This window comes from Solanum lycopersicum, chromosome 1 (assembly GCF_036512215.1).
Source record: "Solanum lycopersicum chromosome 1, SLM_r2.1".
Taxonomy (NCBI): domain Eukaryota; kingdom Viridiplantae; phylum Streptophyta; class Magnoliopsida; order Solanales; family Solanaceae; genus Solanum; species Solanum lycopersicum.
In genome coordinates, this window is record NC_090800.1 from 45,016,017 (window position 1) to 45,039,138 (window position 23,122).

The window sequence follows — 23,122 nt, forward strand, 5'->3', positions numbered from 1 at the left end:
GCTAGAAGAGTAGATGTGAAGGTTAGTTTTGATGATTATGATGTGATGTCATTTATTCCTAGGTGTGACTTATGAGGTTTGAAGTATCATGATGTGAAATTGTATGGTGATGTAGTTTTAAGCATGGTAAGAGTTAAAATGGTTGAATGAAGTCCTTTTGGGGGAAGAATGAGATATCTTCTGGTTGTGTACAATGATTGTAAGAAGCTATGGTGTGAATTTTAGGAGTGTTGAAATAATGTGGTAATGTTGTGAGAAAGAAAGAGTTTCTATTTCATGAGGTTGAGCTACGAGGTGCCTAAGAGTTGAATGAGGTTATGTTTAAGATATTTTATCTAAGATTGAATCCTAAGAGGAGAGTGTTATGTTTGATTATTGAGGTTGATGTTTAGTCTTGATGATTCATATGTTAAGGGTAGTATGAACTTCTATCTTGTAAGAGGTATAGGGGTACTTTTAAGTATGAGACCTTGAAGATGTCATTATCCTAAGTGGGGGAGAATGAGTTGACTAGAAAGGTAGATTATGTCCCCTTATCTTTCCTTCTATCCTTATTCAAGCGTTAGACCTAAATCCTTGGTAGTTTGGTAATGATTAATAGCCTTGCATATTAGCATGAGTTGCATTTCTCTTTATATTATGGGTGCCTTTAAAGGTATAATGCTTTGCATGCTTTTGATGATATCATGATTTCTTTGGGAAAATTGGTAGCCAGCCTATATTTCTCTTGTTAAGGTGTGGCTAATGATAAAGCTTAATTGCTTCAAAGTTGTTTTATCATGTTATAATTTGAGGTAGTATGATGTTGTCTCTAATGTTGTCATGCCTTCATGTGAAAATTTCTTGAAAGATGGATTAATGAATGTTTAGCATGTTTCACTGTTAAGTTTTTGCATTCATAGCAAAGAAATTCAAAAATATAAGAAATTGAATTTTTCATGAACAATGGTTTCAATGTGCTTAAAAATGATGATTATCATTATGTCTAATGTAGGAGAAGATAGTTCCTCCATAAGATCAAGAATTAAGTGTTTGTTTGAATTTGGAAATTTCCTTTTCAAAAGTTGCCTCTGTTGCTTAACAAGATGTTTGTGAATGAGTAGTCGGTGTTCATTGTAAGTTTGTTCATTAATTGTAATTTTTTGATCCTTGATTTTTCGTGTTATATGCTGTTAGTGATTCCTTAATGTTCTTAGAAGAGTTTAGAGTCATTCGAGGACTAATGTTGTTCCAAGTGGTGAAGAATGTAACACCCAAAAATGAACTAACGTTAACTAAATCTTACTGAGTGTTTCATGAGTTGATTTTGTATTAAAATGATTTATAATGATTTTTTAGGAAGTGTGTGAAGTTTGTTGACGTTTAGAGGTCAAACGTCCATGACGTTCGGAAGATATGCCTTAGAAAGTGCTTGTATGTTCTCCTATATTTTAGTGAGTTTTACATGTTCCTTTTCAATCGAAATTGATGTGGGATGTTCCTAAGACCTAGATGACTTATTATAGGGGTTTAATGTTAGAGTACAACCCCACCTAGGACCCACGAGGGGCCCTAGAAGAGGACCCCATCCATTTGACAAGAGGTTGCCAAGTAGTGACCAATGACGGCCACAAAGAACGGACCGTTGGTCAACCAACGGCCCGTCGACCTTTGACATCGACTGGACCTGCAAGGTTAGAAATGACTTCTCATGTTAGAGATTCAGTCCCAATCTACGGACCCCATATAAGGGGTGTCTATTGTGAAACGGTCCATCTGTGGGGGGCGTGGGGGGGCCTACCAAAAAGCTGTAAAAATCAGCCTTGGCTTGGGGTGTTTGGTAAATTCACCCCAAGTAATTTCTAAACCATAGATGATTATCATAGGATCTTTTAGGTATATTAAAAGGGTTCAAACGCTAAGACCTAATTTTAAACTTCATTTACTAAAACCCAAAACCCTCTCGCAAGAAAGACTCTCACAAAAAACAAATAGAAGCTTGGACTCAATAAAGGGTTTGGAGGGTTGTGGACGTCTATCTATCAAAAATTCATGGGTTTTCTTCTCATTAAGGTATTTTAGTCATCCTTGAACTCTCTTCCACTCAAAGAGCCTTTTCTAAGGAATTTCAAAAGAGGTTTTCAAACCCTAATTTCTTCTATCTTCGACTCTAAGTATGGGTCTTTCATGAAAATGTTTTAAAGGATTCAAATATAATATTCCTAATGTTAGTTGGTGAATTTAATGATAAAACTTCATTGAAACCGTGTTATTGCTTTTTATCAACTTTTGACTTATGAAATGGGTCTAATGAACATGATTTGATAATGTTAGAGTTAGAGTTTCTTTATGGTTATATTGTGACTTAGATACTGCCCTAAGGTCTATTTTATGAATTATTATTGATGAATTGATTATAGGTGGTGAAAGCTTGGATTAATGGTAAGTTGGTTACATTGCTTAACTCTTATTATGAAAGGCTCTTGAGTGTTAGTATCCACCTTTTGTGGCGGTGTTGACATGAAATATATGAATGTGAATCTACTTGTACATTATGACTGAGGCCATGAAGGCATATTATGTGAAGTATGATGAAAATGATGTTGTTCTTATTGATGTTCTTTATGGAGTTTGTTATGTGAAATATGCTAAGATAATGTCTAATGGAAATAAATTATTATGTGAAGCATGTCAAAGTGTGTAATATGATGAATGAAGATGTAAGCATGTATAGAAGCCAATGTTATGGAAACGATGATTTATGTGAAAGGTGTGATCACATGTACACACACACTCACACTTTGAATGAATGAATGAATGAAGTTAATGAATGTGAATGAAAAAGGGAGTTTTTGGGTGAACACTCATTGAGTTGAAATGAAGTGCTTAGTAGAAAACCCACTAACTCCCAAGAGCTTTCTAATGTACATTGGGGGATGGAAACCCATTGTGAGTTGAGATGTGGTGTATAAAAGTTATGATTGACCTTTAGTAATGAATGTTTAGGACACTGTGGGGGAGTTATGCTTACCACCGAGAGGATTTGAACAAGAGGTGGGTGAACATTGTGAGTAGAGATGTTGTCCCCAATGTACCTCTTGAGATGAGTACTCCTCGTGAGTAGAGAGTGAATTATTTAGAAGCGATCTCCTAATCCCTTAACTATGCGCCCGCATAGGTATAGCTATTGGAAAAGCCATGTAAAAGCTATGAGTATTACCCTACCCTAGGCAAGTTGGGAATCCTCATCCTCTAAGATTAGTATCGAGATTCCATGTCTAACTCTCGTGGTCTATGTCATTTAAAGCCATTCCCCCACAAAAGAATGAAAGAACTTAATTTCCAAAAAGAATGTACTTCTTAGGGTAGGTTGTGGTATGGGACGCTATCTATCAATTTCACTAAGTAGACCTTCCGAAAGGGGAATTTTATATGAAGTGTATGAACTAAGTCTCTTGAAAGAATGTACTACTTAGGGTAGGTGGTGGTATGACAGGTCATCTATCCATTGCACTAAGTATACCCCGAAAGGGGAGTCTTGGTGTGTTTTATATGAAGTGTAGGAATGTGTTGAAAATGAAGTTAGATGACTTAATGTCTAATGTTAAGAAAGCAAGTTAAAACTAAGTTTTACATAATAAAGTTAAAAAGGATGCATGTAGTGTACTTGGTCTAAGAGAATCCTTAAGGGTCACTAAGTGGGAGTGGTGATATGGGATTCTACTCTCATTTTGAACTTAGTGTAACTTACAAAGTCTCTTTGGAGTAAGTCACAATGTGAATTCCGTAAGACACAAATGTTCTCCTAATGTCTAGTTTATATTATGGACTTGTTTCCCGTGCGATGTAAGCCTATGGTTGGTAGTCTTAAGGACCACTTAGGTGTGTATTGAAGGGTGTGTATGGTTGTTCCCTTCATGTCTTACCTTAGTGGGTCTTAGGATAACTTGGTTAGGGAAACTTTAAATTAAAATGTGTTCACTGTGTTGGTATGAGTTCACTGTGATGTTTTACTATGTCACTGTAAGGTGCATGGTTTACTGTAAAGTTGCATTTTGGTTCTAAAATTATAAAAGTTCTATTTTATATCATAAATGATGATTCTTATACTATTTTAACTCAATATTCATGAAGGTTTTATTTAATTGACATGAAAGCTTATTATACTAAAATGTCCCTTTATTCATGTTTTTTCATATGTCATACTTAGTACATTTTGTACTAACCCCATACTTTTCTATACATGATAAATAAAGGTTGGAGAATATTTTGAAGACTAGAAGTCAAAGCTTGGGAAAGACTCTCGCAAGACTAAGTATGTCCTCATCTAATCGAGGGCATAGTTCTATTTCTTAGTTTCTATATCAAAACTTACTGTGTATTTTTATTCAATGTAAAGGGCCATGTCCCTGAGATAATTATGTCGTGTCTTTAAGATGGCTTGTGACGATAAGTTTTCTTCTTAGCTTTTATGAAAGATGTTTCTTTTATTATTTTATTCGTGAAAAGTTTTAAATTTCACACTACTTTTCATATCTTATGTAATGAATAATAGCTAAGTCTTGTACAAGACCTCCGAAAGGTCAAGTACGCAATTATTCCGACCTAGGGGTGCTCCCTTCTCCTAGGGGTACTTTCTGGTTGTTACATAATTTATATATGTATCTTTTCATTAAGAAAAACAAACAAAAATCAACATTAGCCTATAGATTAAACAAAGTTTTAATAAATTAGAGGAGATGTTAAAGATCTTTACATCATATAACTGCCAGAACCAAGTCATCATATATTTATATAAGAGAAAATCACAGGCCCGCCTACGTGGTGCAACCACAAACTTGAATCCCTTTTAAATTTATTTATTTCCAAAAGTAGTCTTCCCCTTTCATGAAAAGTTGTGAATTTTACAAAGAATTGTGACTTTAATGAAGAGTTGTGACTGTAATGAAAAGTTGTAACTTCTATTAAGAGTTACGACTGTTATGAAGAGTTGCGACTTTTATGAAAAATAGTTACATTTGAGAAAAATTGTAACTTTAATGAAAAGTTGCAATTTTTATGAAAGTTATGACTTTTATGAAAATTTATAACTTGCATGAATGATTGTGACCTTTCCTATTGGTTGCGACATGTCCAAATAGTTGTAACGTTTTTTATAAAGACAAAATCAACATTTGTGGAAGCTATCCTTTGTTGACTATAATAGAGGAATTTTCTCTCATTTTAGAAAGAACGAAAATTCTAAACCTCTTCTTCTTCTTCTTCTTCTTCTTCTTCTTCTTCTTCTTTAGAACTAAATATTTATCTACTTTGTCCCTATTGAGTGGCTCACAGACATCATTGCTTATGTTAAAGATCATGGTGTGCATTTTTACGGTCATTAATTTAAGCTTACGTTATTAAGGATAAATGATAAGATGAAATAAATTTCATTTTACTTTAAATTAATAACGTTTGTTACCACGTAATCTTGTATGTAAGATAATATAGAGTTTTAGTTTTAATGACCGATAGGTTTAAAATATAATTTTATAAATTTTGTGATAGTAAATTTCTGCGCGAAGGCACGGGTAATTTTACTAGTTATTATATGAAGATAAAGTAGAGGCAAACTAAATGAAAAGTCGCAATTTCAAAATTCTAATTAATGAAATTCAATGGAAGTCATGTAAATAAAAAATTATTTTATCAAGACCTAGCTTTAATACATTGTAGAATTTTATTTTTTCACCTCATACCTGAACCAAAACCTGATATGCATAAATCGTAACCATTAAATAAAATATAATTATGTTGTCTTTAATAGTCCATAAATGTTGATGTTATAGCTTATATTAAATTTGAAACAGTAAACAGAAACAATTAAAGAGTAGAAGAACATGAGAGACAGTATGTAGAATAGAATAGTAAAGAAGAAAAGAAAACAATAGGTCATGGATGAAATGTAATGTTAACTTGTAAGATTTTATATAGAGGGACGAGGTGGTTGGAGGCATGAAGAACATGAGTAATTGAGTATTGTGCATAATAATTTGCCAAAACCGTTTTGAAAGTACCTTTTAACTACAGTAGATTTCATTCCATAAGTATGAGAATGTTTTAGAATGAGCTTGAAGGACTAAAAATTTGTAATGAGCGTGAACGTATAATTTAAATTACTATGCTAGTTGGAAAATATATTTTAAGTGGTAAAAGGAAAATAAGATTGAGTATTCAAAGTGAATATGCCTTGTCAATTTACAAGGGATGGCTTTTTTTTACCCAATTTTGTTCTTGTTATTCATTAAGGTTGATGAAAAAGCCAATCCAACAATAAGAGCATTCCTGTAATTTTTTCCAAATGAAACTAATACAACAAAAAATTACATGTATTTAATCGATTTATATATATGTATTTTTATCAACCTAAGCAGTATCATAATTTATAATTAATTAAGTAAATAAAAGTGTATCTTGTCTACAAGTAAAATTTTATAGAGGATATATACAATCACATGAGATATACAATCACATGAGAAATAGAATCACATATTTCAATGTCCGAACTGAAAAAATACACTATTCTTGAGTACTCTCACCCTATAGAAAAATTATAGTGTAGATAGATAATATATATGTATTATGTGTTGAATATTTTTCTTCACATGCTTACTTTTTTACATTTAAATTTGAAATTACATTATCATGTTTTTTTATTATGTTTTAAAAATAATAATTTGCATTTGAATATGTATATATGTCATGCTTTCTGATCTTTAATTTGTTAGCACACAACATATTCTGATAATATAACACATTATTTACTACTATTATGTTTTTTATTTGTTAGTCTAAAGTACTATATACCCATGCATTTCTTGCATCATTTTTTACGGAATGATGAAAATTATTAATAAAAATTCTAGTTGCTATCATAATTATTTTTTTTTTCATTTTATAGACTAATGTATTAATGCATTTCTTATATTTTTTACTGAATAATAATGATGATTCTCGAAACAACAAACATGTCATGTTTTTGTATCTCTAATTTTGTAGCACACATTATATTTGATTATAAGCATACTACTTGCTATCATTATATATTTTTCTTAGACTAAAGTGCTCATTTATTTCTTGAATTTTTTACTTAATAATAACCTGAATCATGGAAAATAAAAATATCTTTTTTTTTATCTCTAAATTGTCAGCACACGTTATATATGCTAATAGAACATACTACTTGCTAGAATTATATTTGTTGTGATACTTTCTATGAAGTATTCATGCATATCTTCATTTATTTGTTGTTGAATAATGAAGTTTATTTTTTGAAATAACAATAAATCCATATACTTCTTGAAGCTTCTAAAAAGATTGATTAGGATATATTTTGATATTTTTTTATTTAATAAATATTTATCTATATCTCAAAACTTAATTCTTAAGGTAGATATTTATTGAAATTTTGATAAATTTTCTAGATTTTTTCATATCTAGAGTCATATATTTACTAGTATAAATATGTGTGACCTTAATCAATTGTAACCAAGCCAGTTTAAAAACACCTTATTCATTAATAAATTTCTTCCGCCAAAAATTCTCATTCTCTTTCATGGACACTTCTTTTTTAAACACCCAAAAGATGAAAATTTCGAAGAATGAAAAGTCTCATGTTCTCATAGCACTATTCCCAGGCCAAGGCCAAATTAATCCATGTCTTCAATTTTCCAAACAATTAATAAAATTAGGCATTGGATTTGTTGAAGTATGTGATCATATCATCTAAAAGCTTAAGATGTTAGACAGAGCGCACTTTTATTATTTAATTATATCCTCAACATACCTCTCACATGAAGGCCTGATTTTTTTCCACGGTCAAGCACGTGGAAATTCTTTTTTGATGTGGGTGGCTGTGAGATTCGATCTCAGGACCTCTACCTACTCAGATACAGTGTTAAAGTGTGCGACCATCTCATCCAAAAGTTTAAACTATTAAAGAGAGAGAACACTTTTATTATTTAGTTATATTTTTACATGCCCCTCACGTGATGGTCTTATTTTTTCATTGGCCAAACATGTGGAAATTCTTTTATGATTTGGGTGGTCGTGAGATTCGATCGCATGACCTCTGTATGCTCTGATACGATATTAAAGTGTGTGACCATCTCATTTAAAACTTTAAATTATAAGGCAGCGCACACTTTATTATTCAATTATATCCTCAACACGCCCCTCACGTGCAGGCCTGATTCTTAATTCATGGTCAAGCACGTTAAAATTCTTTGTTAATATGGTTGGTGTTGAGATTCAATTTCAGTACATCTACGTGATGCAATGTTGAAGAGTGTGACCATTAAATATAGAGATAAAAATAAACACAAATTGATTCAATCATAGAAAGAGTCTTTGAAGATTACCAAGCATGCCTTAAAAGTCTTTCATCCTTACCATTGGTACCGCCATAGTCATCAGCGGAGCCTTTATTGGATGCACCGTCGGTCGACTCATAATCTCTCTCTTTATGTATCGTCGTCTTCCTTTAAACTTTGAATTACAATTCAAGACATCTGTGAGGAATTAATGAAGAGAGAGATAAGAACCCCAAATGGAATGTCAAAGTGTGGGACCATCTCATCTAAAAGCTTAAGTTGTTAGAGAGAGCACACTTTTATTATATAATTATCTTCTCAACACGCCCCCTTCATCTGTAGACCTAATTGTTTTTCCCTGGTCAAGAAAGTGGAAATTCTTTTTTGACTTGGGTGGCGCTGAGATTTGATCTAAGGTGCTCTATCTTCTCTGATACCATGTTTGAGTGTGTGACTGTCTCATTTAAAAATTTAAACTTCTATAAAAAACATATTTTTATTATTCAATTATATTCTCAACAGGAGTCACTTTAAAAACGACCCTATCAACTTTTAGTAAAATAAAAAAAAACTCTCATATGTTGAAGGGTTAAGCTTTTCTCCTTTCTCTAATGGCTATGATGGCAAATTCAGTTAAGTTCAATTTATCAGTTACATATGTTCTATTCTTTAGGAAAGTCTCGTGGATCAAAATTCATTTTCAATTTTATCCAATCAAATGCAATAATTGTACCCCTTTTTCACATGTCATCTACACGATTATCATGGAATAGGTTGGTTTGGTGGCCGAAAATATTAATATCCCATCTTCACTATTTTGGATACAACCTTCCACAGTTTCTGATGTTTATTATTATAGATGCACAAACTATTCTGATGATAAAAATTTTTTATGCTACGGATAAAATAATAGAGTTACCAGGATTGTCACCACTTAGTCCAATTGATTTTCCATCTTTTGTGTTTGATGACGTGGAGAGTTCCCACTGGGCAGTTAAATCTATTAAAAGTAAAATTGAAATATTGAGTAGTGAAGAAAATATAAGAGTTATTGAAAGCACTTATGATGCTTAGGAATTTGAAGCTTTGAGAATTCTCAAGAATGCGACTACGGTGGGAATTGCACCTTTAATTTCTTCAATATTTCTTGATGGTAATAATTGCATAAGGAGACAAAACTTCGAATCTGTCATTTTTCTCGAGCCGTTTTTTAAGCCAGAATTGATTTTCCTTCATACCTAACATAATGCATGAAAGGATCCTGGAATAACCATAGCGGTTTGTTCCGGATAGCAGACCGACCAATGGGAATCGAGACATCACCGTTTGCGTGGACAGTTGCAAATGTTCCTGGAAACTCTTGCTCCCATTGGACCATTTGTATCTATATGCATCAGGATCCCGATTCATGGATCTCTCGGTTCGAGAAATAAAAATAAGAAGCTCGATTAGAAGTAGAAGACTACTGGCCTGAGAGAATGCGGCCTCTCTCGGGAAAGACCGACTATTCACGGAACGTCAGAAGTAGATAGTGCACGAGCCTATGCAAACATTTTTAAAAGCAGTGGATAGACCGATTCCTATAGGTCATGGTTTTTGAGATGATATGATTAATATGAGTTCGAGAAACTATATAGATTAGTTGAACTCAAAGGACAGAGGGATTAGTTATTTACATAGCATTTGGTAGTTAATTCAAATTATCAAGTCCATTGATGGAGGATATTGTTCATGGATTGTTGAAATATGGGAGGCCATTTTTGTGGGTTATAAGGGAAGGACAAGATGAGGATAATATGAAGGAAAAGTTGAGTTTCAGAGACGAACTTGAATAGCACGGTAATATAGTGAGTTGGTGCTTTCAAGTGGAAGTTCTTAAACACCCTTCTGTTGGTTGTTTTTTAACTCACTGTGGATGAAATTCAACTTAGAGATCATATCATCTAAGGTACCTTTCGTGGCATTTCCACTTTGTAATGATCAAGTTTGTCATGCAAAACTCATTCAAGATATTTGGAAGACTGATGTTAGAGTTAATGTTAGTGAATGTGGTGTCATGGAAATAGATGAGTTCAATGGATGTATCACGATCGTGATGGGGGACGGTGAACAATGGGAAGAATTGAGAAGAATTGTCAAGAAATGGAGTGATTTAGCTAAGAAATCTATGAATAAATATGGTACATAGAGTGTGAATCTCAAGGCATTTGCTAATGAGATTTTATTTGGTCATAATGATTACTAAATCACTCATGAATAGATGACTTCAATAAAATATCTGACAAACCCATCAGTGATCCCCTAAAGATGGCACCAAATTCACTTAGACATCTCAAGTAGGCGATTTCATTTTAGGCGTCTCATGTAAGGTTTTGTTGTGTCATTTTAACACATTTTGCTAACATGTCGATGTGACTGTGGTAATCAACAATAGTGCCTGAAAGACTTAATTTAGCTATTTTTTATTTTATTCTCTTCTTCTTCTTCTCCATTTTCAAGCCATCGCCACCACACCACCACCCCTACTTTTTTTCAAGCTTAAATTTCCTCAATGGATGTCAAATTTTTTATTCAAATTCATTTTTAAGTCATTCTTCTTCTTCTTCATTGTATTACTTTTCTAAATCTACTATCACTTCCCTATACTATTTGCTGGAAAAATAGATATAAATAATCATATTTCATATTTATTCTTTCTTTCTTTTTCCCTATCCCTTTTTTATTCCAAAAAAACAACACTAAAAAAATAAGAAGAATAAATATGAAAAATAGTAAAAGAAAATAATTTTTTTTAAAAAAAAAAGAACAAAAGAGATTCTTAGTGTGATGGAAAAAGATATTTTGTAGAATAACATTTTATTTTATTTATGAAATAGATTTTAAAATAATTTTTAACTGAAAATAACACATGTAATCTTCTAATTGATTGTTTGTCACGTCATCAACGAATGTATTACATATTCTACATGATGTGTCTAAAATATGATAGTTTGTTTAGATTTTTGTGTATCTAAAACTATTTGCATACTAGTGTAAGTATATTTGACCTTTTATCAGTTGTAACCAAGTCAGCACAAAAACATTTTCTTCCTTTACTAAGTTCTCCTTACCAAAATCATCATTCTCCTTCAGGGATACCTCTCTTTTCACCGCCAAAACATAAAAATTTACAAAATAAAAATATCACGTTCTTATAGCACTATTCCTAGGCCAAGGAAAAATTAAACAATATATTCAATTTTCCAAACTATTAATAAATTTAGGTATTGAAGTCACTTAAACCACAAGTCTCTTAGGCTTCATAAAAAGAACTCTCAAAACGTTGAAGGATTAAAATTTTTCCTTTCTCAATGGTTATGATGGCAACCCTAATTAAGTCCAATTGTTGAGTTCCATTTGTTATATCCTTCTATTAAGTCTCGTGGGTTAAAATTTATTTTCAATTTAATTCAATCAAATGCAAATAAGTGTACCCCTTTTTCACATGTCCTCTTCACTATTATTATGGAACGAATTGATTTTGTGGAAAATAAAATTCCATCTTCATTATTTTGGATCCAAACAATGACAATTTTAGATGTACTATATAGATTCACATATTATTTTGAATATTTCAAAAATTATGATGTTAAGGATAAATAATAAAGTTACTAGGATTGCCACTACTTAGTTCAATTGATTTCATTCTTTTGTGTTTGATTTGAGAGTACAAATTGGGCAATTAAGTTTATGAAAAGAAAAATTGAAATGTTGTATATTGAAGAAAATCCAAAAGTTCTTGTGAACAATTTGATTATTTGAGAATTATTGTCACGCCCCGAGCCTACAACCAAGATGTGACCGACAATCAAAAATTATTGATGGCCCAAGGCGAACCCTTGGCCTGGCTTAGTTCTCAGCGGAAGGCTTACTCAACAATAAAAGAACTTTAAAAGTAGGGTTTGAAATCAATGCCTCAGAATATATAATAACATTCAACTGGCCAAACGAATGTAACTCGAGTCTCAATCAATAACAATGGAAATGAAGAAGGCTTCTAACTACTACTATCTAAATATTAAGCCTCTATACTATGAAGGATGTCGGGAAAAGACCCCGATCATCCTAACAAAAATGAATTAGTAGAAATAAATAAGGGATTCTTCGAATGCAAGGAGGCTCACCAAAGCTAACTCGAACTACTATGGTATTAATGAGTGCATGTTGATGACCTTGATCTCTTATATACACATCATGATACGGTGCATGTAAAAATGACATCAACACATTGAATGTACGAGCATGTAAGGGGAATATTAAAAATAACATAAAAGCTTGCACTTGGAAAGAAGGAAACATATTCGCCTCAACTCTACCTCAACTAATGTATACTCAACTCAATACAGTATAAAAACAATAGTAAAGATGCATTTTATATAAACCATTTAAAGTCTTGGATAACAACTCAATAAATATAGGAATATAATACTAACTCTTATTTGTATGAAGAGATACAAAATAACTCAAATTGGTAGATTTTCTAAACGACAACCATCAAATGAGCTATGTGATGATATTTTTTCTCGCCCACGCTGCCACAATTGTCTTATACCTTGTCAGAGTATAAGACCTCCTCAACTAAGTTGATCCACTAATATTGAAACATCTCCTAAATAGAATAGCTAGGACTAAACAAAGAAACTAAGAAAAGTTTTTTTTTTTTTGAAAGAACAGGAAAAATCTAGAAAATTTCTCTAAGTGTAAAAGTGAGTTCTGTTCATTTTCAAACGGCAACAACTTCTATCTCGGGATGAGTATGGGTCAGTTATTTATGTGGTTGCAAATCTCTTGAAGAGATCTTTCTAAGGCCGCAGAGTTTGCACATTTTCGATATTGTATGAGGGAGATATGCCTAATGAAAGTTGGGTTTTTGGATTGAGGAAAGTCCAATATGGATTTTAGTAAGGGTAAAGTGGTCTTTTCACCCTACTATTTCCTAATTTATTTCAAGGGCTTGTTAGGGGTAAAACATACCTTAATTCAGTTCTAGAAAAGTTATTGACGCTTAGGGTTTGGGAGGAAAGAAAAGAGGAGAAGGAGAAGGAGAAGGGAAAAAAGACAAAGAGTTCCTCAAGAACGCTAGAATCGTTGAATGGAATTCGTCGAGGGTGATCCCTATTAAAGTATGTGGGGTATTTCGTGTTGAGATAATTCACCCACACACCAACGTGTTCCAATTCAGCAATTTATGAGTTGATTTCATGTTAGAAGTTAAGATCTTGAAGGAAAGTTTTGATTTCTTGTTGATTGAATTTTTTGTTGCCTTTGTTGGTTGAATTCTTGTTTCATTGGGTTATTTTTGAGTTGCATTCAATAGTTATTATGAGTACCAATAGTCCAAGGTCTTTAATGAGACAACTAGGAAGTTTTGGAGGGTTTGGAGATGAAAAATGAGTTGAAAAATTTGTCAAACGCACAAGGGTAGGGGAAGGCGAGGCAAGCCTGCAGTGAGCCAAAATTTGGCTGCAGTCAACTCAGCCATGTGCGGCACGATACCAGTGTGCCAGAACCAAGCTTCAGTCAAGTGAGGCGGTGCCGAGCACCACTAGTACACTGAACCCGGATTTTTTCATCCAGATTTCGTAAAATAGCCCTTTTAAGTCCTTCCAAGGTACTTTCACATCTTCCTATTATTCTAATTACTTCAAATGATTTTTAAATACCTATAAATGATCTCAAAAACTCAGATTGCGACCTTGAATCCATTATCCATTCAAGAAAAATTAAGATCAAAGTCAAAGGAGTTAAGAAGTCAAGTCTAAAGCTATGAAGTAAGTTATAGTAGAGTTTGTTAATGTTTGCAAGAGTCTTATTTAAAAGTTCTAACTTCGTCAAGGCTCAAACTTTGAGTTAAAGAAAGAGTAAGAGTTGAGGTCTTTCCTTCAAGGAAGTATAAGGGAACTAAGTATTCCCTAAAAAGTTGATTTAGATCAAAAGCTTCAAGTCAAGTAAAAAGTAAAGAGTTCAGTTCATTCCTCAAAATCTATAAGGGGACTAAGTATTTCCTAAGAGTTTATAAATATTTTCATATTTAACTTAAAGAGGAAACTAATATTTCCAAAACTATTTTGAGCAAGAAAAGGGAACATTGATTCCAAGAGAGCTTTCTAAAGCTTAGTGTTGAGTAACTACCTCAACACAAAGAAGGAAATTATTTTTAAAGACACATGACCTAAAGTATATTTTGGGAGTAGTATTAAGCACCGATGTGGAGATGAGAATTCATATTTACTCAAGTCTTCATGAAAATTATATAGGAATCGTAGGTATCAATGAGTTAACGAGTCATACTTTTTAGATGATCACATAAGTTTAGCTAGTGGATCCACTAAGTCGAGGATGTTCTATGCGACGACAAAGTATATAACAGTTTTGGCAAAGTGGGTGAGACATTGTATCAACACATAGGCTCTTAATGGTAGTTATCAGGTTGGAGAACCTCCCATAGAACTATATTTCTTTCATATATGAGTAAAGTTGAGTTTGATATCGCATTTTCTTTGAAGAACTAAGTTTCTTTATTGTTTTACAAGCTTTATATATATTGCATGTGTTATAAATTGTTTTATATACATACATTGAGTAGAGAATTTCTTCAGTTAAGAAGAGCCAAGGTAAGTTCATCGTATTATCATCAAGCTTAAGTCGTTGTTTAGCATTCCTACTCACATACTCAAACATTCGATGTACTAAAATTAGTTGGACTACATCATCTTTTGATGTAGAGCAGGTAACCAGGATTAGCATCAAGCTCATTGTTGATCTAGTTTGAGCACTCAGAGTCAGTGGTGAGCCTTCTTTTATTCCGAAAGATCCTTTTTCATAATTTCTAGTCTTTCAGTTTCAAAATATTTTGGAGTCTATCCAAATGTTCATCAATGTACTTTTAGAGGCTTCATAGATGGATACTCAGTTAGTTCAGTTGAGTCAATTTATTTCTGATATTATGTTTGAGACTTAAGTGTCATTTTGGCCAAAGACGTTCATTAAATTAATTATGAGAATGTTCTTGTTTTTCTTTTGAGTTAAGTCATCCACTGTAATAAGTAAACCAGACCATGGGTTCAATAAAGGAAACAATCGTCATTGGGTTCCGACCACGTTAAGGGTTTAGTCTCGAGGCGTGCAAAAGTTATGATTATAAAATAATAACGAATCCTGTAAAAGTTATAGCCCTTTCTACTCATGTTGGCTATATGGTTTTTGAGGGCTTTGAATTGTATGATATGTTTCTATATCGGTGTTCAATACCACTCCTAATAATATACTCAAGTCATATATTTAATATTAGTTCCTCATCCTCATACTTTGAAATTATTACTCAAAAGGTTCTATCAAAATATATTATTCTCAAAAAATCCTCCTGAACTCATTTAGAAACCGATGTTTCCTCTTATTTTGAATGTTAAAACATTTACTCTTAGGAATAATTATGTCACGCCCCAAAAAAGGGAGGAGTAACTTGCACTCGATATCCTACAAGATCGAGTTACCACTTAAACATACTAGCTAAACATAACAGTGAGACCAAAAAAATTGGGCAACAGAACCTCTAAGAAGCGAAGCCTGGACCCTAAATGTCATTAGCTGAAAGAGAACAAACCATGCAAACAACGGTACACAAGCCAAAAAAATATAGCATATACTATCTAGACGACGAGGCCATAACTGAAGGCATGCTTACTCACACACACATATATAAATGCCAAGGCTATTGGCTAGAGGTTGAAACGTACAAAGAAAACCCAAAATACTGTTGTTGAACAATTATCTCAACCCTAAGAAGGAAGTTGTTTTAAACATACATGAGTTAAAATATATTTTGGGAGTAGTATTGAGCACCGATGTGGGATGAGAGTTCATTTTAACTCAAGTATCCATGAAAATTATGTAGTCATCATGGGTATTAACGCGTCATACTTTTTAGATGATGAGGTAAGTTAAGCTAGTCGATCCACTACGTTGAGGATGTTCTATGGAACGGTAAAGTATAGAACAATTCTGATAGCATGGGCGAGACATTGTATCACCACTTAGGCTCTGTGGTTGTCGGTTAGAAAACCTCCCACGTAACTAAACTACTTTCATATATAAGTAAAGTTAAGTTTTCTATTGCATTTTCTTTGATAAACTAAGTTTCTTTACTGTTTTACAAGCTTTATAATATCACATATGTTTAAATTGTTTTATAAACATACATTGAGTAGAGTATTTCTTGAGTAGAGTAGAGCCAAGGTAGGTTCATCTTATTCTCATCAAGCTTAAGTCGTTGTTTAATATTCAAACTCACATACTCTTACATTCAATGTACTAATGTCAGTTGGCCTACATCATCTTGTGATGTTGACACATGTAACTAGGATCAGCATCGAGCGCATCGTTGATCTGTTTTAAAGCACTTTGAGTTAGTAGTGAGCCTCCTTGCATTCTAGAGGATACTTTTGTATGTTATCCAATCTTTCAATTTCAAAATGTTTTGGGCTCTATCCCAATATTCATCATTGTATTTTTAGAGGCTTCATAGACGGATGGTCAATTAGTTCAGTTGAGTCTCTTTTATTTCAGATATTATGTTTGAGACGTAAGTGCCATTTTGGAAAAAAACAGTCATTAAGTTAATTATGAGAATGTTCTTGTTTTCCTATTGAGTTAAGTCTGCCACTAAGTAAAGTAAGCCAAACCAAGGATTCTCTCAAGGCCAACAATGGTCATTGGATAATAGCCATGTCCTGGGTGTAGGCTCAAAGTGTGACAAACTTGGTATTAGATCCCAGAGTTCAAGAGTCCTAGGGATCCTATGAAGTCGTGTACGATGATTCTTAGTCATCGGTATGAAGTACGCCACATTTATGATTAGAAGGATGTGACATTTAGGAATTTCTTCACTTCCTTGATATTCCTTTTCGTGTGTTAGAGTCTATTGCTAAAAAGTTTCCCCCTAATTTGTGCTTGCACGTGTTATAGAACATCATGCCTCCACAAAGAGAAAATAAAGGTAAACCAACCAAAAGGAATGTTTAGCAACTAGAGGTACCTAATGCACTGAACGTGCAATCTCAAGGGGAAGTCACTAATGTTGAGTTCTGTAATGATCTACGAATGCTAAGCCAAGCGGTGACTAACTTACTCGGGCAAAAAAGGGGAGCTTCACAAGAAGGGGATGACTCTTCGAGGATTCCAGAGTTCTTAAGGATGAATCCCCAAAGTTTTTCTGGTTCAATATTACTGAGGATCCGAAAAATTTTGTGGAAGAGATGAAGAAGGTGTTTGAGGTGATGCATGTGGTTGATGCTGAAAGGGTTGATCTAGCTGCATACCAACTGAAGAATGTGTCTGGGACTAGGTTTGACATGTGGAAGGAGGGCAGAGATGAGCATGCACCAAATTCAAGTTGGTTTGTTTTGAAGAGGCTTTCTTAGGGCGTTTCTTTCCCCGAGAATTAAAGGAGGCGAAGGTACATGAGTTCCTTACTTTAAACTAGACTCCTTAATTGGGCATTCATGAGTATAGGTTAAAGTTCACCCAACCGTCTCTCTATGCTACAGAGATGGTTAAAGATATGAGGAGTAGAATGAGCTTGTTTGTTGGTGGCTTGGGTCGTGCGTCATGCAAAGAAGGTAGGGATTCAATGTTCATTGGGGACATGGACATTTCAAGGTAAATGGTCTGTGTGCAACAAGTTGAAGAAGAAAAGTTAAGGGACAGAGAGGAGTACATGAAAAAGAAAGCTAAGATTGGGAATGAATTTGGTTAATAGAAGGGTGGTTTAAGTCAATCACAATTTCATAAACAGAAGGGGTATGCACAATCATTTTCTATTGCACCTGCGCCCAGAAACAGTTTGAGTATAATGGCCAAAATTCATAGAATTTCAAGGCTAGACTAGACCAGTCCCAAGGTAGTGTGGAAAAAAAGGAAGTAGGGCTCCTACATGTGCTAAGTGTCGTAGAAATCACCCCGGTAAATGTAGTGGCCAGATAGGTTGCTTCAAATGTGGTCAAGAGGGTCACTTCATGAGAAAAGTGTCCTAAGAATAAGCAAGATGGTGGAAATCCAGGCAATAGAGCTCAATCTTCATCAGTTGATCAACCAGACAAGGCTGCACCTAGAGGATCCACTTCTTGTACTAGCGGGGGGTAAACTGTCTCTATGCAATCACTAGCCGCCAAGAGTAAGAGAACTTGCCAGATGTTGTCACGCGTATGATAAAAGTAATTAATTTTTATGTTAATGTTTTATTACACCAGGAGAAAGTTTATCTTTTGTAACTCCTTATGTTACAAATTAGTTTGAGATTTTCCTTAAGAAATTTTCTGAACCTTTCTATGTATCTACCCCTGTTGGAGAGTCTATTCTAGCGAAAATATTCTGTCGTGATTGTCCTATCTCTATCAATCACAAGAACACCATGGCTGATCTAGTAGAGTTAGACTTGGTAGATTTTGATGTCATCTAGGTATGGACTGGCTTAATGCCTATTATGCGTCAATAGATTGTAGAACTCGAGTTGTTAAGTTCCATATTCCTAACGAGCCAATCATAGAGTCGAGTAGCAGTTCAATAGTGCCTAAGGGTTGCTTTATTTCGTACCTTAAGGCGAGGAAGTTAATTTCAAAGGGTTGTATCTATCACTTAGTCTGAGTTAATGACTCAAGTGTTGAGGTACCTTCCCTTCAGTCAGTTCCAATAATAAAAGATTTTCTAGATGTTTTTCCTGATGATCTACCCGATGTCCCTCCTGAGAGAGAGATAGACTTCGACATAGATATCAATAAACATACTCGTCCTATCTTTATTCCGCTATATAGAATGGCACCAGCAGAGTTAAAAGAGTTGAAATTGTAGCTGAGACATCTATTAGATAAAGGTTTTATTCGACCAAATGTCTCACCTTGGGGCGCTCCCATCTTGTTTGTAAGGAATAAGAATAGTCCCCTTGGGATGTGTATGGACTACCACCAATGGAATAAGGTGACTATCAAGAATAAGTATCCTCTTCCAATGATAGATGATCTTTTTTACCATGTGCTTCTTTCTTATCAAAAATTGATCGCAGATCAGGCTACCATCAGTTGAAAGTTAAGGAATGTGACATTCCAAAAACAACTTTTAGAACCAGATATGGTCATTATGAGTTTTTGGTTATGTCCTTTGATTTGACCAATCCTGCAACATCCATGGATCTTATGAACACAGTCTTTAAACCTTATTTTGATCTGTTTGTCATCGTCTTCATTGATGACATACTAGTTTATTCAAGGAATGAAGAATATCATGCTAGTAACCTTAAGATTGTTGTGCAGACTTTGAAAGATAAGGAGCTATATACGCAGTTCTCCAAGTGTGAGTTTTGGCTTAATGAAGTGGCATTCTTGGTCCACATCATTTCTGGTGATAGGATTAGAGTTGATACCCAAAAGATAGAAGCAGTTCAGAGTTGGCCTAGACCCATATCTCCAACAAATATAAGGAGTTTCTTGGGTTTGGCTGTCTATTATAGGAGATTTGTCAAAGAGTTTTCATCTATCTCGCCTCCCTTTACCAAGCTATTATAGAAAACAGTAAAGTTTTAATGGTCTGAAGCTCGTGAGAAAAGCTTTCAAGAGCTGAAAAAGAGATTCGCTACTGCTCTGGTTTTGACCTTACCAGAGGGTACTCAAGGTTTTGTGGTGATGTGATGCATCGGGGTTTGTTTGGGTTGTGTGTTGATGCAGGATGGCAAGGTTATAGCTTATGCCTCCAGACAGTTGAAGGTGCATGAGAAGAAATATTAGACTGATGACTTAGAATTGGTTGCAGTAGTTTTTGCTTAGAAGATATGGTGTCACTACCTGAATGGTGTCCATTTTGACATATTCACTAATAACAAGAGGCTCCAATATATTTTCACTGAGAAAGAGCTAAATCTCAAACAAAGGAGGTAGTTATAATTACTCAAAAATTATGACATGAGTATTTTCTACCACCCAGGTCAGGCTAATGTGGTTGTTGATGCCTTAAGCAGGCTATCATGGGAAGTTCCCATGTTGATGAAGAAAAGAAGGATTTAGATAAAGATCTGCACAGACTTGCATGCCTGGGAGTCAAATATATGGATACCACAGAAGAAGGGATAGTGGTGGCTAATGAGGTTGAATCACCACTAGTCTCTGAGGCGAAAGAAAATCAATACCAAGACCCCATTTTGCTTGATGTGAAGGCGATTGTTCATAAAAAAAAAGGTATTGGGTTTTGAATAAGGGGAAGATGGTGTTCTGCAGTACCAAGGTAGATTGTGTGTACCTAGGGTGGATGGACTCCAAGAGAGGATCTTGGAGGAGGCTCATAGCTCCAGATATTCCATTCATCCAGTTCCACCTAGATGTACCATGATTTGAGAGAGATATATTGGTGGAAAGGCATGAAAAGAGACATTGTTGAGTTTGTTGCTAAGTGCCTGAATTTCCAACAAGTTCAAGTGGAACACCAAAGGCCTGAAGGGTTGGATCAGAAGATAAAAATTCCAAAATGGAAGTGGGAGATGATTAATATGGCCTTCATTACAGGCTTGCCAAGGTTCGCAGGCATCATCATTCTATTTAGGTGATTGTCAATAGAATGACAAAGTCAACGCATTTATTGCCCGTAAGGACTACCTATTAGGTCGAGGATTATGCTACAAGAAGTGTTAAGACTTCATGGAGTCCTGGTCTCCATTATTTTAGATAGAGGGGCACAATTTACTACTCAGTTTTGGAAGTTTTTCCAGAAGGATATGGGTTTGAAGGTGACCTTAAGTACTGCTTTCATCCTTAGATGGATAAACAAGAAGAGCGTACTATCAAAACCTTCGAAGATATGTTGAGGTCTTGTCTGACTAATTTCGAAGGGAATTGAGATGATCACATACCTCTCATTAAGTTCGCTTACAACAATAACTACAATTCGAGCATCCAAATGGCTCCATATGAAGCTCTTTATTAGAGAAGATATAATCTCCTATTGGGTGGTTCGAAGTTGGTGAAGTAGGGTTGATAGGACCAGATCTAATTCACCAAGTCTTGGAGAAAGTAAAAGTGATTAAAGAGAGATTGAAGACGGCACAGACTCGCCAAAAGTTCTACACTAATGTGAGGAGAAGGCCATTGGAGTTTGAAGTGGATGATTGGTATATCTTAAGGTTTTACCCATGAAGGGTGTTATGAGGTGTGGTAATAAGGGTAAACTTATTCCCCGATTTATTGGTCCTTCCAGAATCTCCAAGAAAGTGGGCAATATAGCTTATGAGTTAGAGTTACCCCAAGAGTTAGCAATGGTTCATCCGGTATTCCATATCTCTATGTTGAACAAGTGCTTGGGTGATCCTTTATTGATTGTGACAACTGAGAATGTTGTAATTAATGATATAATATCTTATGAAGAAATTTCGGTCCATATTTTAGATCATCAAGTTTGCAAGTTGAAAACTATGGAAGTTGCATCAGACAAGATTCTTTGGAGGAACTGAAGAAGTGACTTGGGAAGATGAGGAGGATATGAAGAAGATATATCCACATCTCTTTGAATCCAGAGAGAATTTAGATCAAGGAACTAAATTCTCTTCTTAGCACTTTATAAGACTACGTGTAAGCATGTTATTACGTTTTTTTGGTTGCTGAGTGCTGAAATGATGTTACTACCATTAGCTTAGTGAAACGGTTCTCATTTGAGGACAAATGTTCCCAAGGAGCAGATATTTTAACATCTCTTAAACCGAAATAAGTAGGATTAAGTAAAGAAACTAAGAATATTTATTATTGGAAAGAATAGGAAAAATCTGGAAAAAATTATAAGTGTAAAAGTGCGTTTTTGGTCATTTTCAAACAACTATAACTTCTAGATCTGGATGATTTAGGGTTAGTTCTTTGTACGGTTGGAAATACCTGGAGAAAATCTTTCTAATGTCTCTGATTTTTCACATTTTTGATATTGTATGTGGTAGATATGCCTATCGGAAGTTGGGTTGTTGGATTGAGGAAAGTCCACTCCGGATTTTAGTAACGATGAAGAGGTCTTTTCATTCTACTATTTCCGAAATTTTTTTAAGGGTTTATTAGGGGTAAAACTAAACCTTAATTGAGTTTTAGAAAATTTATTCACGCTTAGAGTTTCAAAGAAAAGAGAAGAGGAGAAGGAGAAGGGAAAAAGGTCCAAGAATTCATCAAGAACGCCAAGATCGTTGAGTGAAATTCGTCGGGGGTGATCCTTATTAAGGTATGTGGGATCTTTCGTGTTGGGATAATTTACCCACACACCAATTTGTTTGAATTCAGCAATTTATGAGTTGATTTCATGTCAAAAGTTAAGTTCTTGAAGGAATGTTTTGATTTGTTGTTGATTTAATTGTTGGCTGCCTTTGTTGGTTGAATTTTTGTTTGTCCAGGTTACTTTTGAGTTGAATTTGATATTTATAAAGAGTACCAATAGTCCCAGGCGGTTGGTGACTTAACTAGGAAGGTTTGGAGATGAAAAATGAGTTGCAAAATTCATTAGATACAACTAGGAAGGGGCAGGCGCAGCGCGCCTGCAGTGAACCGAACTTTGGCCATAGTCAACTTAGGCTTGCGGTGCGTGCCACAAGTGTTCCTTAACCAAGCCCGGATAAATTGAGGCTGGTGCAGCGCGCCACCAGTATGCCCAACCCGATGTCTTTTCGTCTAATTTTCGTAAAATAGCCCTTTTAAGTTCTTCCAAGGTACTTAAACATCTTGCAATGATTCTAGTTACTTGAAATG

At 34.4% G+C, this 23,122-nt stretch overlaps 1 pseudogene; it reads left to right on the plus strand.

The window, feature by feature from the left end:
- The first annotated feature begins 8,907 nt into the window (after positions 1-8,907).
- On the plus strand, positions 8,908-10,871 carry LOC109119582 (UDP-glycosyltransferase 75C1-like; annotated as a pseudogene).
- The last annotated feature ends 12,251 nt before the right edge of the window (positions 10,872-23,122 follow it).